Below are 25,331 nucleotides of genomic sequence, written 5' to 3' on the forward strand. Positions count from 1 at the left end.
AACCATAACACATCACACCACCACCCCACTGCCATAAAACCATAACACATCACACCATCACCCCACTGCCATAAAACCATAACACATCACACCACCACCCCACTGCCATAAAACCATAACACATCACACCACCACCCCACTGCCATAAAACCATAACACATCACACCACCACCCCACTGCCATAAAACCATAACACATCACACCACCACCCCACTGCCATAAAACCATAACACATCACACCACCACCCCACTGCCATAAAACCATAACACATCACACCATCACCCCACTGCCATAAAACCATAACACATCACACCACCACCCCACTGCCATAAAACCATAACACATCACACCACCCCACTGCCATAAAACCATAACACATCACACCATCACCCCACTGCTATAAAACCATAACACATCACACCACCACCCCACTGCCATAAAACCATAACACATCACACCACCACCCCACTGCTATAAAACCATAACACATCACACCACCCCACTGCCATAAAACCATAACACATCACACCACCACCCCACTGCCATAAAACCATAACACATCACACCATCACCCCACTGCCATAAAACCATAACACATCACACCATCACCCCACTGCCATAAAACCATAACACATCACACCACCACCCCACTGCCATAAAACCATAACACATCACACCACCCCACTCCCATAAAACCATAACACATCACACCACCACCCCACTGCCATAAAACCATAACACATCACACCACCACCCCACTGCCATAAAACCATAACACATCACACCATCACCCCACTGCCATAAAACCATAACACATCACACCACCACCCCACTGCCATAAAACCATAACACATCACACCACCCCACTGCCATAAAACCATAACACATCACACCATCACCCCACTGCCATAAAACCATAACACATCACACCATCACCCCACTGCCATAAAACCATAACACATCACACCATCACCCCACTGCCATAAAACCATAACACATCACACCATCACCCCACTGCCATAAAACCATAACACATCACACCATCACCCCACTGCCATAAAACCATAACACATCACACCACCACCCCACTGCCATAAAACCATAACACATCACACCACCACCCCACTCCCATAAAACCATAACACATCACACCACCACCCCACTGCCATAAAACCATAACACATCACACCACCACCCCACTGCCATAAAACCATAACACATCACACCACCACCCCACTGCCATAAAACCATAACACATCACACCACCACCCCACTGCCATAAAACCATAACACATCACACCACCACCCCACTGCCATAAAACCATAACACATCACACCATCACCCCACTGCCATAAAACCATAACACATCACACCACCACCCCACTGCCATAAAACCATAACACATCACACCACCCCACTGCCATAAAACCATAACACATCACACCACCCCACTGCCATAAAACCATAACACATCACACCACCACCCCACTGCCATAAAACCATAACACATCACACCACCACCCCACTGCCATAAAACCATAACACATCACACCACCACCCCACTGCCATAAAACCATAACACATCACACCACCACCCCACTGCCATAAAACCATAACACATCACACCACCACCCCACTGCCATAAAACCATAACACATCACACCACCACCCCACTGCCATAAAACCATAACACATCACACCACCCCACTGCCATAAAACCATAACACATCACACCACCACCCCACTGCCATAAAACCATAACACATCACACCACCACCCCACTGCCATAAAACCATAACACATCACACCACCACCCCACTGCCATAAAACCATAACACATCACACCACCACCCCACTGCCATAAAACCATAACACATCACACCACCACCCCACTGCCATAAAACCATAACACATCACACCATCACCCCACTGCCATAAAACCATAACACATCACACCACCACCCCACTGCCATAAAACCATAACACATCACACCACCCCACTGCCATAAAACCATAACACATTACACCACCCCACTGCCATAAAACCATAACACATCACACCACCACCCCACTGCCATAAAACCATAACACATCACACCACCCCCACTGCCATAAAACCATAACACATCACACCACCACCCCACTGCCATAAAACCATAACACATCACACCACCACCCCACTGCCATAAAACCATAACACATCACACCACCACCCCACTGCCATAAAACCATAACACATCACACCACCACCCCACTGCCATAAAACCATAACACATCACACCACCACCCCACTGCCATAAAACCATAACACATCACACCACCACCCCACTGCCATAAAACCATAACACATCACACCACCCCACTGCCATAAAACCATAACACATCACACCACCACCCCACTGCCATAAAACCATAACACATCACACCACCCCACGGCCATAAAACCATAACACATCACACCACCACCCCACTGCCATAAAACCATAACACATCACACCACCACCCCACTGCCATAAAACCATAACACATCACACCACCCCCACTGCCATAAAACCATAACACATCACACCACCACCCCACTGCCATAAAACCATAACACATCACACCACCACCCCACTGCCATAAAACCATAACACATCACACCACCACCCCACTGCCATAAAACCATAACACATCACACCACCACCCCACTGCCATAAAACCATAACACATCACACCACCACCCCACTGCCATAAAACCATAACACATCACACCACCACCCCACTGCCATAAAACCATAACACATCACACCACCCCACTGCCATAAAAACCATAACACATCACACCATCACCCCACTGCCATAAAACCATAACACATCACACCACCACCCCACTGCCATAAAAACCATAACACATCACACCACCACCCCACTGCCATAAAACCATAACACATCACACCACACCCCACTGCCATAAAACCATAACACATCACACCACCACCCCACTGCCATAAAACCATAACACATCACACCACCACCCCACTGCCATAAAACCATAACACATCACACCACCCCACTGCCATAAAACCATAACACATCACACCACCCCCCACTGCCATAAAACCATAACACATCACACCACCACCCCACTGCCATAAAACCATAACACATCACACCACCACCCCACTGCCATAAAACCATAACACATCACACCACCACCCCACTGCCATAAAACCATAACACATCACACCACCACCCCACTGCCATAAAACCATAACACATCACACCACCACCCCACTGCCATAAAACCATAACACATCACACCACCACCCCACTGCCATAAAACCATAACACATCACACCACCACCCCACTGCCATAAAACCATAACACATCACACCACCCCACTGCCATAAAACCATAACACATCACACCACCACCCCACTGCCATAAAACCATAACACATCACACCACCACCCCACTGCCATAAAACCATAACACATCACACCACCACCCCACTGCCATAAAACCATAACACATCACACCACCCCACTGCCATAAAACCATAACACATCACACCACCACCCCACTGCCATAAAAACCATAACACATCACACCACCACCCCACTGCCATAAAACCATAACACATCACACCACCACCCCACTGCCATAAAACCATAACACATCACACCACCACCCCACTGCCATAAAACCATAACACATCACACCACCACCCCACTGCCATAAAACCATAACACATCACACCACCACCCCACTGCCATAAAACCATAACACATCACACCACCACCCCACTGCCATAAAACCATAACACATCACACCACCACCCCACTGCCATAAAACCACAACACATCACACCACCCCACTGCCATAAAACCATAACACATCACACCACCCCACTGCCATAAAACCATAACACATCACACCACCACCCCACTGCCATAAAACCATAACACATCACACCACCACCCCACTGCCATAAAACCATAACACATCACACCACCACCCCACTGCCATAAAACCATAACACATCACACCACCACCCCACTGCCATAAAACCATAACACATCACACCACCACCCCACTGCCATAAAACCATAACACATCACACCACCACCCCACTGCCATAAAAACCATAACACATCACACCACCACCCCACTGCCATAAAACCATAACACATCACACCACCACCCCACTGCCATAAAACCATAACACATCACACCACCACCCCACTGCCATAAAACCATAACACATCACACCATACCCCCACTGCCATAAAACCATAACACATCACACCACCACCCCACTGCCATAAAACCATAACACATCACACCACCCCACTGCCATAAAACCATAACACATCACACCACCACCCCACTGCCATAAAAACCATAACACATCACACCACCACCCCACTGCCATAAAACCATAACACATCACACCACCACCCCACTGCCATAAAACCATAACACATCACACCACCCCCACTGCCATAAAACCATAACACATCACACCACCACCCCACTGCCATAAAACCATAACACATCACACCACCACCCCACTGCCATAAAACCATAACACATCACACCACCACCCCACTGCCATAAAACCATAACACATCACACCACCACCCCACTGCCATAAAACCATAACACATCACACCACCACCCCACTGCCATAAAACCATAACACATCACACCACCACCCCACTGCCATAAAACCATAACACATCACACCACCACCCCACTGCCATAAAACCATAACACATCACACCACCACCCCACTGCCATAAAACCATAACACATCACACCACCACCCCACTGCCATAAAACCATAACACATCACACCACCACCCCACTGCCATAAAACCATAACACATCACACCACCACCCCACTGCCATAAAACCATAACACATCACACCACCACCCCACTGCCATAAAACCACAACACATCACACCACCACCCCACTGCCATAAAAACCATAACACATCACACCACCACCCCACTGCCATAAAACCATAACACATCACACCACCACCCCACTGCCATAAAACCATAACACATCACACCACCACCCCACTGCCATAAAACCATAACACATCACACCACCACCCCACTGCCATAAAACCATAACACATCACACCACCACCCCACTGCCATAAAACCATAACACATCACACCACCACCCCACTGCCATAAAACCATAACACATCACACCACCACCCCACTGCCATAAAACCATAACACATCACACCACCACCCCACTGCCATAAAACCATAACACATCACACCACCCCCCACTGCCATAAAACCATAACACATCACACCACCACCCCACTGCCATAAAACCATAACACATCACACCACCACCCCACTGCCATAAAACCATAACACATCACACCACCACCCCACTGCCATAAAACCATAACACATCACACCACCACCCCACTGCCATAAAACCATAACACATCACACCACCACCCCACTGCCATAAAACCATAACACATCACACCACCACCCCACTGCCATAAAACCATAACACATCACACCACCACCCCACTGCCATAAAACCATAACACATCACACCACCACCCCACTGCCATAAAACCATAACACATCACACCACCACCCCACTGCCATAAAACCACAACACATCACACCACCACCCCACTGCCATAAAACCATAACACATCACACCACACCCCACTGCCATAAAACCATAACACATCACACCACCACCCCACTGCCATAAAACCATAACACATCACACCACCACCCCACTGCCATAAAACCATAACACATCACACCACCCCCCACTGCCATAAAACCATAACACATCACACCACCACCCCACTGCCATAAAACCATAACACATCACACCACCACCCCACTGCCATAAAACCATAACACATCACACCACCACCCCACTGCCATAAAACCACAACACATCACACCACCCCACTGCCATAAAAACCATAACACATCACACCACCACCCACTGCCATAAAAACCATAACACATCACACCACCACCCCACTGCCATAAAACCATAACACATCACACCATCACCCCACTGCCATAAAACCATAACACATCACACCACCCCACTGCCATAAAACCATAACACATCACACCACCACCCCACTGCCATAAAACCATAACACATCACACCACCACCCCACTGCCATAAAACCATAACACATCACACCACCACCCCACTGCCATAAAACCATACCAAACACATCACACCACCACCCCACTGCCATAAAACCATAACACATCACACCACCACCCCACTGCCATAAAACCATAACACATCACACCACCACCCCACTGCCATAAAACCATAACACATCACACCACCACCCCACTGCCATAAAACCATAACACATCACACCACCACCCCACTGCCATAAAACCATAACACATCACACCACCACCCCACTGCCATAAAACCATAACACATCACACCACCACCCCACTGCCATAAAACCATAACACATCACACCACCACCCCACTGCCATAAAAACCATAACACATCACACCACCACCCCACTGCCATAAAAACCATAACACATCACACCACCACCCCACTGCCATAAAACCATAACACATCACACCACCACCCCACTGCCATAAAACCATAACACATCACACCACCACCCCACTGCCATAAAACCATAACACATCACACACCACCCCACTGCCATAAAACCATAACACATCACACCACCACCCCACTGCCATAAAACCATAACACATCACACCACCACCCCACTGCCATAAAACCATAACACATCACACCACCACCCCACTGCCATAAAACCATAACACATCACACCACCACCCCACTGCCATAAAACCATAACACATCACACCACCACCCCACTGCCATAAAACCATAACACATCACACCACCCCCACTGCCATAAAACCATAACACATCACACCACCACCCCACTGCCATAAAACCATAACACATCACACCACACCCCACTGCCATAAAACCATAACACATCACACCACCACCCCACTGCCATAAAACCATAACACATCACACCACCACCCCACTGCCATAAAACCATAACACATCACACCCCACCCCACTGCCATAAAACCATAACACATCACACCACCACCCCACTGCCATAAAACCATAACACATCACACCACCACCCCACTGCCATAAAACCATAACACATCACACCACCACCCCACTGCCATAAAACCATAACACATCACACCACCACCCCACTGCCATAAAACCATAACACATCACACCACCACCCCACCGCCATAAAAACCATAACACATCACACCACCACCCCACTGCCATAAAACCATAACACATCACACCACCACCCCACTGCCATAAAACCATAACACATCACACCACCACCCCACTGCCATAAAACCATAACACATCACACCACCACCCCACTGCCATAAAACCATAACACATCACACCACCACCCCACTGCCATAAAACCATAACACATCACACCACCCCACTGCCATAAAACCATAACACATCACACCACCACCCCACTGCTATAAAACCATAACACATCACACCACCACCCCACTGCCATAAAACCATAACACATCACACCACCACCCCACTGCCATAAAACCATAACACATCACACCACCACCCCACTGCCATAAAACCATAACACATCACACCACCACCCCACTGCTATAAAACCATAACACATCACACCACCACCCCACTGCCATAAAACCATAACACATCACACCACCACCCCACTGCCATAAAACCATAACACATCACACCACCACCCCACTGCCATAAAACCATAACACATCACACCACCACCCCACTGCCATAAAACCATAACACATCACACCACCACCCCACTGCCATAAAACCATAACACATCACACCACCACCCCACTGCCATAAAACCATAACACATCACACCACCACCCCACTGCCATAAAAACCATAACACATCACACCACCACCCCACTGCCATAAAACCATAACACATCACACCACCACCCCACTGCCATAAAACCACAACACATCACACCACCACCCCACTGCCATAAAACCATAACACATCACACCACCACCCCACTGCCATAAAACCACAACACATCACACCACCACCCCACTGCCATAAAACCATAACACATCACACCACCACCCCACTGCCATAAAACCATAACACATCACACCACCACCCCACTGCCATAAAAACCATAACACATCACACCACCACCCCACTGCCATAAAACCATAACACATCACACCACCACCCCACTGCCATAAAACCATAACACATCACACCACCACCCCACTGCCATAAAAACCATAACACATCACACCACCACCCCACTGCCATAAAACCATAACACATCACACCACCACCCCACTGCCATAAAACCATAACACATCACACCACCACCCCACTGCCATAAAACCATAACACATCACACCACCACCCCACTGCCATAAAACCATAACACATCACACCACCACCCCACTGCCATAAAACCATAACACATCACACCACCACCCCACTGCCATAAAACCATAACACATCACACCACCACCCCACTGCCATAAAACCATAACACATCACACCACCACCCCACTGCCATAAAACCATAACACATCACACCACCACCCCACTGCCATAAAACCATAACACATCACACCACCACCCCACTGCCATAAAACCATAACACATCACACCACCACCCCACTGCCATAAAACCATAACACATCACACCACCACCCCACTGCCATAAAAACCATAACACATCACACCACCACCCCACTGCCATAAAACCATAACACATCACACCACCACCCCACTGCCATAAAACCATAACACATCACACCACCACCCACTGCCATAAAACCATAACACATCACACCACCACCCCACTGCCATAAAACCATAACACATCACACCACCACCCCACTGCCATAAAACCATAACACATCACACCACCACCCCACTGCCATAAAACCATAACACATCACACCACCACCCCACTGCCATAAAACCATAACACATCACACCACCACCCCACTGCCATAAAACCATAACACATCACACCACCACCCCACTGCCATAAAACCATAACACATCACACCACCACCCCACTGCCATAAAACCATAACACATCACACCACCACCCCACTGCCATAAAACCATAACACATCACACCACCACCCCACTGCCATAAAAACCATAACACATCACACCACCACCCCACTGCCATAAAACCATAACACATCACACCACCACCCCACTGCCATAAAAACCATAACACATCACACCACCACCCCACTGCCATAAAACCATAACACATCACACCACCACCCCACTGCCATAAAACCATAACACATCACACCACCACCCCACTGCCATAAAACCATAACACATCACACCACCACCCCACTGCCATAAAACCATAACACATCACACCACCACCCCACTGCCATAAAACCATAACACATCACACCACCACCCCACTGCCATAAAACCATAACACATCACACCACCACCCCACTGCCATAAAACCATAACACATCACACCACCACCCCACTGCCATAAAACCATAACACATCACACCACCACCCCACTGCCATAAAACCACAACACATCACACCACCACCCCACTGCCATAAAACCATAACACATCACACCACCCCACTGCCATAAAACCATAACACATCACACCACCACCCCACTGCCATAAAACCATAACACATCACACCACCACCCCACTGCCATAAAACCATAACACATCACACCACCACCCCACTGCCATAAAACCATAACACATCACACCACCACCCCACTGCCATAAAACCACAACACATCACACCACCACCCCACTGCCATAAAACCATAACACATCACACCACCACCCCACTGCCATAAAACCATAACACATCACACCACCACCCCACTGCCATAAAACCATAACACATCACACCACCACCCCACCGCCATAAAACCATAACACATCACACCACCACCCCACTGCCATAAAACCATAACACATCACACCACCACCCCACTGCCATAAAACCATAACACATCACACCACCACCCCACTGCCATAAAACCATAACACATCACACCACCACCCCACTGCCATAAAACCATAACACATCACACCACCACCCCACTGCCATAAAACCATAACACATCACACCACCACCCCACTGCCATAAAACCATAACACATCACACCACCACCCCACTGCCATAAAACCATAACACATCACACCACCACCCCACTGCCATAAAACCATAACACATCACACCACCACCCCACTGCCATAAAACCATAACACATCACACCACCACCCCACTGCCATAAAACCATAACACATCACACCACCACCCCACTGCCATAAAAACCATAACACATCACACCACCACCCCACTGCCATAAAACCATAACACATCACACCACCACCCCACTGCCATAAAACCATAACACATCACACCACCACCCCACTGCCATAAAACCATAACACATCACACCACCACCCCACTGCCATAAAACCATAACACATCACACCACCACCCCACTGCCATAAAACCATAACACATCACACCACCACCCCACTGCCATAAAACCATAACACATCACACCACCACCCCACTGCCATAAAACCATAACACATCACACCACCACCCCACTGCCATAAAACCATAACACATCACACCACCCCACTGCCATAAAACCATAACACATCACACCACCACCCCACTGCCATAAAACCATAACACATCACACCACCACCCCACTGCCATAAAACCATAACACATCACACCACCACCCCACTGCCATAAAACCATAACACATCACACCACCACCCCACTGCCATAAAACCATAACACATCACACCACCACCCCACTGCCATAAAACCATAACACATCACACCACCACCCCACTGCCATAAAACCATAACACATCACACCACCACCCCACTGCCATAAAACCATAACACATCACACCACCACCCCACTGCCATAAAAACCATAACACATCACACCACCACCCCACTGCCATAAAACCATAACACATCACACCACCACCCCACTGCCATAAAACCATAACACATCACACCACCACCCCACTGCCATAAAACCATAACACATCACACCACCACCCCACTGCCATAAAACCATAACACATCACACCACCACCCCACTGCCATAAAACCATAACACATCACACCACCACCCCACTGCCATAAAAACCATAACACATCACACCACCACCCCACTGCCATAAAACCATAACACATCACACCACCACCCCACTGCCATAAAAACCATAACACATCACACCACCACCCCACTGCCATAAAAACCATAACACATCACACCACCCCCACTGCCATAAAACCATAACACATCACACCACCACCCCACTGCCATAAAACCATAACACATCACACCACCACCCCACTGCCATAAAACCATAACACATCACACCACCACCCCACTGCCATAAAACCATAACACATCACACCACCACCCCACTGCCATAAAACCATAACACATCACACCACCACCCCACTGCCATAAAACCATAACACATCACACCACCACCCCACTGCCATAAAACCATAACACATCACACCACCACCCCACCGCCATAAAACCATAACACATCACACCACCACCCCACTGCCATAAAACCACAACACATCACACCACCACCCCACTGCCATAAAAACCATAACACATCACACCACCCCACTGCCATAAAACCATAACACATCACACCACCACCCCACTGCCATAAAACCATAACACATCACACCACCACCCCACTGCCATAAAACCATAACACATCACACCACCACCCCACTGCCATAAAACCATAACACATCACACCACCACCCCACTGCCATAAAACCATAACACACACACCACCACCCCACTGCCATAAAAACCACAACACATCACACCACCACCCCACTGCCATAAAACCATAACACATCACACCACCACCCCACTGCCATAAAACCACAACACATCACACCACCACCCCACTGCCATAAAACCATAACACATCACACCACCACCCCACTGCCATAAAACCACAACACATCACACCACCACCCCACTGCCATAAAAACCATAACACATCACACCACCACCCCACTGCCATAAAACCATAACACATCACACCACCACCCCACTGCCATAAAACCATAACACATCACACCACCACCCCACTGCCATAAAACCATAACACATCACACCACCACCCCACTGCCATAAAACCATAACACATCACACCACCACCCCACTGCCATAAAACCATAACACATCACACCACCACCCCACTGCCATAAAAACCATAACACATCACACCACCACCCCACTGCCATAAAACCATAACACATCACACCACCACCCCACTGCCATAAAACCATAACACATCACACCACCACCCCACTGCCATAAAACCATAACACATCACACCACCACCCCACTGCCATAAAACCATAACACATCACACCACCACCCCACTGCCATAAAACCATAACACATCACACCACCACCCCACCGCCATAAAACCATAACACATCACACCACCACCCCACTGCCATAAAACCATAACACATCACACCACCACCCCACTGCCATAAAACCATAACACATCACACCACCACCCCACTGCCATAAAACCATAACACATCACACCACCACCCCACTGCCATAAAACCATAACACATCACACCACCACCCCACTGCCATAAAACCATAACACATCACACCACCACCCCACTGCCATAAAACCATAACACATCACACCACCACCACTGCCATAAAACCATAACACATCACACCACCACCCCACTGCCATAAAACCATAACACATCACACCACCACCCCACTGCCATAAAACCATAACACATCACACCACCACCCCACTGCCATAAAACCATAACACATCACACCACCACCCCACTGCCATAAAACCATAACACATCACACCACCACCCCACTGCCATAAAACCATAACACATCACACCACCACCCCACGCCATAAAACCATAACACATCACACCACCCCCCCACTGCCATAAAACCATAACACATCACACCACCACCCCACTGCCATAAAAACCATAACACATCACACCACCACCCCACTGCCATAAAACCATAACACATCACACCACCACCCCACTGCCATAAAACCATAACACATCACACCACCACCCCACTGCCATAAAACCATAACACATCACACCACCACCCCACTGCCATAAAAACCATAACACATCACACCACCACCCCACTGCCATAAAAACCATAACACATCACACCACCACCCCACTGCCATAAAACCATAACACATCACACCACCACCCCACTGCCATAAAACCATAACACATCACACCACCACCCCACTGCCATAAAACCATAACACATCACACCACCACCCCACTGCCATAAAAACCATAACACATCACACCACCACCCCACCGCCATAAAACCATAACACATCACACCACCACCCCACTGCCATAAAACCATAACACATCACACCACCCCACTGCCATAAAACCAAACACATCACACCACCACCCCACTGCCATAAAACCATAACACATCACACCACCACCCCACTGCCATAAAAACCACAACACATCACACCACCACCCCACTGCCATAAAACCATAACACATCACACCACCACCCCACTGCCATAAAACCATAACACATCACACCACCACCCCACTGCCATAAAACCATAACACATCACACCACCACCCCACTGCCATAAAACCATAACACATCACACCACCACCCCACTGCCATAAAAACCATAACACATCACACCACCACCCCACTGCCATAAAACCATAACACATCACACCACCACCCCACTGCCATAAAACCATAACACATCACACCACCACCCCACTGCCATAAAACCATAACACATCACACCACCACCCCACTGCCATAAAACCATAACACATCACACCACCACCCCACTGCCATAAAAACCATAACACATCACACCACCACCCCACTGCCATAAAACCATAACACATCACACCACCACCCCACTGCCATAAAACCATAACACATCACACCACCACCCCACTGCCATAAAACCATAACACATCACACCACCACCCCACTGCCATAAAACCATAACACATCACACCACCACCCCACTGCCATAAAACCATAACACATCACACCACCACCCCACTGCCATAAAACCATAACACATCACACCACCACCCCACTGCCATAAAACCATAACACATCACACCACCACCCCACTGCCATAAAACCATAACACATCACACCACCACCCCACTGCCATAAAACCATAACACATCACACCACCACCCCACTGCCATAAAACCATAACACATCACACCACCACCCCACTGCCATAAAAACCATAACACATCACACCACCACCCCACTGCCATAAAACCATAACACATCACACCACCCCCCCACCGCCATAAAACCATAACACATCACACCACCACCCCACTGCCATAAAACCATAACACATCACACCACCACCCCACTGCCATAAAAACCATAACACATCACACCACCACCCCACTGCCATAAAAACCATAACACATCACACCACCACCCCACTGCCATAAAACCATAACACATCACACCACCACCCCACTGCCATAAAACCACAACACATCACACCACCACCCCACCGCCATAAAAACCATAACACATCACACCACCACCCCACTGCCATAAAACCATAACACATCACACCACCACCCCACTGCCATAAAACCATAACACATCACACCACCCCCCCACTGCCATAAAACCATAACACATCACACCACCACCCCACTGCTATAAAACCATAACACATCACACCACCACCCCACTGCCATAAAAACCATAACACATCACACCACCACCCCACTGCCATAAAACCATAACACATCACACCACCCCACTGCCATAACACCATAACACATCACACCACCACCCCACTGCCATAAAACCATAACACATCACACCACCACCCCACTGCTATAAAACCATAACACATCACACCACCACCCCACTGCCATAAAACCATAACACATCACACCACCACCCCACTGCCATAAAACCATAACACATCACACCACCACCACTGCCATAAAACCATAACACATCACACCACCACCCCACTGCTATAAAACCATAACACATCACACCACCACCCCACTGCCATAAAACCATAACACATCACACCACCACCCCACTGCCATAAAACCATAACACATCACACCACCACCCCACTGCCATAAAACCATAACACATCACACCACCACCCCACTGCCAAAAACCATAACACATCACACCACCACCCCACTGCCATAAAACCATAACACATCACACCACCACCCCACTGCCATAAAACCATAACACATCACACCACCACCCCACTGCCATAAAACCATAACACATCACACCACCACCCCACTGCCATAAAACCATAACACATCACACCACCACCCCACTGCCATAAAACCATAACACATCACACCACCACCCCACTGCCATAAAACCATAACACATCACACCACCACCCCACTGCCATAAAACCATAACACATCACACCACCACCCCACTGCCATAAAACCATAACACATCACACCACCACCCCACTGCCATAAAAACCATAACACATCACACCACCCCACTGCCATAAAACCATAACACATCACACCACCACCCCACTGCCATAAAACCATAACACATCACACCACCACCCCACTGCCATAAAACCATAACACATCACACCACCCCACTGCCATAAAACCATAACACATCACACCACCACCCCACTGCCATAAAACCATAACACATCACACCACCACCCCACTGCTATAAAACCATAACACATCACACCACCACCCCACTGCCATAAAACCATAACACATCACACCACCACCCCACTGCCATAAAACCATAACACATCACACCACCACCCCACCGCCATAAAACCATAACACATCACACCACCACCCCACTGCCATAAAACCATAACACATCACACCACCACCCCACTGCCATAAAACCATAACACATCACACCACCACCCCACTGCTATAAAACCATAACACATCACACCACCACCCCACTGCCATAAAAACCATAACACATCACACCACCACCCCACTGCCATAAAACCATAACACATCACACCACCACCCCACTGCCATAAAACCATAACACATCACACCACCACCCCACTGCCATAAAACCATAACACATCACACCACCACCCCACTGCCATAAAACCATAACACATCACACCACCACCCCACTGCCATAAAACCATAACACATCACACCACCACCCCACTGCCATAAAACCATAACACATCACACCACCCCCCCTGCCAAAAAACCATAACACATCACACCACCACCCCACTGCCATAAAAACCATAACACATCACACCACCACCCCACTGCCATAAAACCATAACACATCACACCACCACCCCACTGCCATAAAACCATAACACACACACCACCACCCCACTGCCATAAAAACCATAACACATCACACCACCACCCCACCGCCATAAAACCATAACACATCACACCACCACCCCACTGCCATAAAACCATAACACATCACACCACCACCCCACTGCCATAAAACCATAACACATCACACCACCACCCCACTGCCATAAAACCATAACACATCACACCACCACCCCACTGCCATAAAACCATAACACATCACACCACCACCCCACTGCCATAAAAACCACAACACATCACACCACCACCACTGCCAAAAAACCATAACACATCACACCACCACCCCACGCCATAAAACCATAACACATCACACCACCACCCCACTGCCATAAAACCACAACACATCACACCACCACCCCACTGCCATAAAACCATAACACATCACACCACCACCCCACTGCCATAAAAACCATAACACATCACACCACCACCCCACTGCCATAAAACCACAACACATCACACCACCACCCCACTGCCATAAACCATAACACATCACACCACCACCCCACTGCCATAAAACCATAACACATCACACCACCACCCCACTGCCATAAAACCATAACACATCACACCACCACCCCACTGCCATAAAACCATAACACATCACACCACCACCCCACTGCCATAAAACCATAACACATCACACCACCACCACTGCCATAAAACCATAACACATCACACCACCACCCCACTGCCATAAAAACCATAACACATCACACCACCACCCCACTGCCATAAAACCATAACACATCACACCACCACCCCACTGCCATAAAACCATAACACATCACACCACCACCCCACTGCCATAAAACCATAACACATCACACCACCACCCCACTGCCATAAAACCATAACACATCACACCACCACCCCACTGCCATAAAACCATAACACATCACACCACCACCCCACTGCCATAAAACCATAACACATCACACCACCCCCCACTGCCATAAAACCATAACACATCACACCACCACCCCACTGCCATAAAACCATAACACATCACACCACCACCCCACTGCCATAAAACCATAACACATCACACCACCACCCCACTGCCATAAAAACCATAACACATCACACCACCACCCCACTGCCATAAAAACCATAACACATCACACCACCACCCCACTGCCATAAAACCATAACACATCACACCACCACCCCACTGCCATAAAACCATAACACATCACACCACCACCCCACTGCCATAAAACCATAACACATCACACCACCCCACTGCTATAAAACCACAACACATCACACCACCACCCCACTGCCATAAAACCATAACACATCACACCACCACCCCACTGCCATAAAACCATAACACATCACACCACCACCCCACTGCCATAAAACCAAACACAAACACATCACACCACCACCCCACTGCCATAAAACCATAACACATCACACCACCACCCCACTGCCATAAAACCATAACACATCACACCACCACCCCACTGCCATAAAACCATAACACATCACACCACCACCCCACTGCCATAAAACCACAACACATCACACCACCACCCCACTGCCATAAAACCATAACACATCACACCACCACCCCACCGCCATAAAACCATAACACATCACACCACCCTGCCATAAAACCATAACACATCACACCACCACCCCACTGCCATAAAACCATAACACATCACACCACCACCCCACTGCCATAAAACCATAACACATCACACCACCACCCCACTGCCATAAAACCATAACACATCACACCACCACCCCACTGCCATAAAACCATAACACATCACACCACCACCCCACTGCCATAAAAACCATAACACATCACACCACCACCCCACTGCCATAAAACCATAACACATCACACCACCACCCCACTGCCATAAAACCATAACACATCACACCACCACCCCACTGCCATAAAACCATAACACATCACACCACCACCCCACTGCCATAAAACCATAACACATCACACCACCACCCCACCGCCATAAAACCATAACACATCACACCACCACCCCACTGCCATAAAACCATAACACATCACACCACCACCCCACTGCCATAAAACCACAACACATCACACCACCCCCCACTGCCATAAAACCATAACACATCACACCACCACCCCACTGCCATAAAACCATAACACATCACACCACCACCCCACTGCCATAAAACCATAACACATCACACCACCACCCCACTGCCATAAAAACCATAACACATCACACCACCACCCCACTGCCATAAAACCATAACACATCACACCACCACCCCACTGCCATAAAACCATAACACATCACACCACCACCCCACTGCCATACCACCATAACACATCACACCACCACCCCACTGCCATAAAACCATAACACATCACACCACCACCCCACTGCCATAAAACCATAACACATCACACCACCACCCCACTGCCATAAAACCACAACACATCACACCACCCCCCCACTGCCATAAAAACCATAACACATCACACCACCCCACTGCCATAAAACCATAACACATCACACCACCACCCCACTGCCATAAAAACCATAACACATCACACCACCACCCCACTGCCATAAAACCATAACACATCACACCACCACCCCACTGCCATAAAACCATAACACATCACACCACCCCCACTGCCATAAAACCATAACACATCACACCACCCCCCACTGCCATAAAACCATAACACATCACACCACCACCCCACTGCCATAAAACCATAACACATCACACCACCACCCCACTGCCATAAAACCATAACACATCACACCACCACCCCACTGCCATAAAACCATAACACATCACACCACCACCCCACTGCCATAAAACCATAACACATCACACCACCACCCCACTGCCATAAAACCATAACACATCACACCACCACCCCACTGCCATAAAACCATAACACATCACACCACCACCCCACTGCCATAAAACCATAACACATCACACCACCACCCCACTGCCATAAAACCATAACACATCACACCACCACCCCACTGCCATAAAACCATAACACATCACACCACCACCCCACTGCCATAAAACCATAACACATCACACCACCACCCCACTGCCATAAAACCATAACACATCACACCACCACCCCACTGCCATAAAACCATAACACATCACACCACCACCCCACTGCCATAAAACCATAACACATCACACCACCACCCCACTGCCATAAAACCATAACACATCACACCACCACCCCACTGCCATAAAACCATAACACATCACACCACCACCCCACTGCTATAAAACCATAACACATCACACCACCCCACTGCCATAAAACCATAACACATCACACCACCACCCCACTGCCATAAAACCATAACACATCACACCACCACCCCACTGCCATAAAACCACAACACATCACACCACCACCCCACTGCCATAAAAACCATAACACATCACACCACCACCCCACTGCCATAAAACCATAACACATCACACCACCCCACTGCTATAACACCATAACACATCACACCACCACCCCACTGCCATAAAACCATAACACATCACACCACCACCCCACTGCTATAAAACCATAACACATCACACCACCACCCCACTGCCATAAAACCATAACACATCACACCACCACCCCACTGCCATAAAACCATAACACATCACACCACCACCCCACTGCCATAAAACCATAACACATCACACCACCACCCCACTGCCATAAAACCATAACACATCACACCACCACCCCACTGCCATAAAACCATAACACATCACACCACCACCCCACTGCCATAAAACCACAACACATCACACCACCCCCACTGCCATAAAAACCATAACACATTACACCACCACCCCACTGCCATAAAACCATAACACATCACACCACCACCCCACTGCCATAAAACCATAACACATCACACCACCACCCCACTGCCATAAAACCATAACACATCACACCACCACCCCACTGCCATAAAACCATAACACATCACACCACCACCCCACCGCCATAAAACCATAACACATCACACCACCACCCCACTGCCATAAAACCATAACACATCACACCACCACCCCACCGCCATAAAACCACAACACATCACACCACCCCACCGCCATAAAACCATAACACACACACCACCACCCCACTGCCATAAAACCATAACACATCACACCACCACCCCACTGCCATAAAACCATAACACATCACACCACCACCCCACTGCCATAAAACCATAACACATCACACCACCACCCCACTGCCATAAAACCATAACACATCACACCACCACCCCACTGCCATAAAAACCATAACACATCACACCACCACCCCACTGCCATAAAACCATAACACATCACACCACCACCCCACTGCTATAAAACCATAACACATCACACCACCCCACTGCCATAAAACCATAACACATCACACCACCACCCCACTGCCATAAAACCATAACACATCACACCACCACCCCACTGCCATAAAACCATAACACATCACACCACCACCCCACTGCCATAAAACCATAACACATCACACCACCACCCCACTGCCATAAAACCATAACACATCACACCACCACCCCACTGCCATAAAACCATAACACATCACACCACCACCCCACTGCCAAAAACCATAACACATCACACCACCACCCCACTGCCATAAAACCATAACACATCACACCACCACCCCACTGCCATAAAACCATAACACATCACACCACCACCCCACTGCCATAAAAACCATAACACATCACACCACCACCCCACTGCCATAAAACCATAACACATCACACCACCACCCCACTGCTATAAAACCATAACACATCACACCACCACCCCACTGCCATAAAACCATAACACATCACACCACCACCCCACTGCCATAAAACCATAACACATCACACCACCCCACTGCCATAAAACCACAACACATCACACCACCACCCCACTGCCATAAAACCATAACACATCACACCACCACCCCACTGCCATAAAACCATAACACATCACACCACCACCCCACTGCCATAAAACCATAACACATCACACCACCACCCCACTGCCATAAAACCATAACACATCACACCACCACCCCACTGCCATAAAACCATAACACATCACACCACCACCCCACTGCTATAAAAACCACAACACATCACACCACCCCACTGCCATAAAACCAAACACATCACCCCACTGCCATAAAACCATAACACATCACACCACCACCCCACTGCCATAAAACCATAACACATCACACCACCACCCCACTGCCATAAAACCATAACACATCACACCACCACCCCACTGCCATAAAACCATAACACATCACACCACCACCCCACTGCCATAAAACCATAACACATCACACCACCACCCCACTGCCATAAAACCATAACACATCACACCACCACCCCACCGCCATAAAACCATAACACATCACACCACCACCCCACTGCCATAAAACCATAACACATCACACCACCACCCCACTGCCATAAAACCATAACACATCACACCACCACCCCACTGCCATAAAACCATAACACATCACACCAACACCCCACTGCCATAAAACCATAACACCTCACACCACCCCACTGCCATAAAACCATAACACATCACACCACCACCCCACTGCCATAAAACCATAACACATCACACCACCACCCCACTGCCATAAAACCACAACACATCACACCACCCCACTGCCATAAAACCATAACACATTACACCACCCCACTGCCATAAAACCATAACACATCACACCACCACCCCACTGCTAAAAAACCACAACACATCACACCACCACCCCACTGCCATAAAACCATAACACATCACACCACCACCCCACTGCTATAAAACCATAACACATCACACCACCACCCCACTGCCATAAAACCATAACACATCACACCACCACCCCACTGCCATAAAACCATAACACATCACACCACCACCCCACTGCCATAAAACCATAACACATCACACCACCACCACTGCCATAAAACCATAACACATCACACCACCCCCCACTGCCATAAAACCATAACACATCACACCACCACCCCACTGCCATAAAACCATAACACATCACACCACCACCCCACTGCCATAAAACCATAACACATCACACCACCACCCCACTGCTATAAAACCATAACACATCACACCACCCCACTGCCATAAAACCATAACACATCACACCACCCCACTGCCATAAAACCATAACACATCACACCACCACCCCACTGCCATAAAACCATAACACATCACACCACCACCCCACTGCCATAAAACCATAACACATCACACCACCACCCCACTGCTATAAAACCATAACACATCACACCACCACCCCACTGCCATAAAACCATAACACATCACACCACCACCCCACTGCCATAAAACCATATAACACATCACACCACCACCCCACTGCCATAAAAACCATAACACATCACACCACCACCCCACTGCCATAAAACCATAACACATCACACCACCACCCCACTGCCAAAAACCATAACACATCACACCACCACCCACTGCCATAAAACCATAACACATCACACCACCACCCCACTGCCATAAAACCATAACACATCACACCACCACCCCACTGCCATAAAACCATAACACATCACACCACCACCCCACTGCCATAAAACCATAACACATCACACCACCACCCCACTGCCATAAAACCATAACACATCACACCACCCCACTGCTATAACACCATAACACATCACACCACCACCCCACTGCCATAAAACCATAACACATCACACCACCACCCCACTGCCATAAAACCATAACACATCACACCACCCCACTGCTATAAAACCATAACACATCACACCACCACCCCACTGCCATAAAACCATAACACATCACACCAACCACCCCACTGCCATAAAACCATAACACATCACACCACCACCCCACTGCTATAAAACCATAACACATCACACCACCCCATCAAACCATAACACATCACACCATCACCCCACTGCCATAAAACCATAACACATCACACCACCACCCCACTGCCATAAAACCATAACACATCACACCACCCCACTGCCATAAAACCATAACACATCACACCACCACCCCACTGCTATAAAACCATAACACATCACACCACCCCACTGCCATAAAACCATAACACATCACACCATCACCCCACTGCCATAAAACCATAACACATCACACCACCACCCCACTGCCATAAAACCATAACACATCACACCACCACCCCACTGCCATAAAACCATAACACATCACACCACCACCCCACTGCCATAAAACCATAACACATCACACCACCCCACTGCTATAACACCATAACACATCACACCACCACCCCACTGCCATAAAAACCATAACACATCACCCCACTGCCATAAAACCATAACACATCACACCACCACCCCACTGCCATAAAACCATAACACATCACACCACCACCCCACTGCCATAAAACCATAACACATCACACCACCACCCCACTGCCATAAAACCATAACACATCACACCACCACCCCACTGCCATAAAACCATAACACATCACACCACCACCCCACTGCCATAAAACCATAACACATCACACCACCCCACTGCCATAAAACCATAACACATCACACCACCACCCCACTGCTATAAAACCATAACACATCACACCACCCCACTGCCATAAAACCATAACACATCACACCACCACCCCACTGCCATAAAACCATAACACATCACACCACCACCCCACTGCCATAAAACCATAACACATCACACCACCACCCCACTGCTATAAAACCATAACACATCACACCACCCCACTGCCATAAAACCATAACACATCACACCATCACCCCACTGCCATAAAACCATAACACATCACACCACCACCCCACGCCATAAAAACCATAACACATCACACCACCACCCCACTGCCATAAAACCATAACACATCACACCACCACCCCACTGCCATAAAACCATAACACATCACACCACCCCACTGCTATAAAACCATAACACATCACACCACCACCCCACTGCCATAAAACCACAACACATCACACCACCACCCCACTGCCATAAAACCATAACACATCACACCAACCACCCCACTGCCATAAAACCATAACACATCACACCACCACCCCACTGCTATAAAACCATAACACATCACACCACCCCACTGCCATAAAACCATAACACATCACACCACCCCACTGCCATAAAACCATAACACATCACACCACCCCACTGCCATAAAACCATAACACATCACACCACCACCCCACTGCCATAAAACCATAACACATCACACCACCACCCCACTGCCATAAAACCATAACACATCACACCATCACCCCACTGCCATAAAATCACACCATCACCCCACTGCCATAAAACCATAACACATCACACCATCACCCCACTGCCGTAAAACCATAACACATCACACCACCACCCCACTGCCATAAAACCATAACACATCACACCACCACCCCACTGCCATAAAACCATAACACATCACACCACCACCCCACCGCCATAAAACCATAACACATCACACCACCACCCCACTGCTATAAAACCATAACACATCACACCACCACCCCACTGCCAAAAACCATAACACATCACACCACCACCCCACTGCCATAAAACCATAACACATCACACCACCCCACTGCCATAAAAACCATAACACATCACACCACC

The sequence above is a fragment of the Salmo salar genome, chromosome ssa21 (assembly GCF_905237065.1).
Source record: "Salmo salar chromosome ssa21, Ssal_v3.1, whole genome shotgun sequence".
NCBI classification, from domain to species: Eukaryota; Metazoa; Chordata; class Actinopteri; order Salmoniformes; family Salmonidae; genus Salmo; species Salmo salar.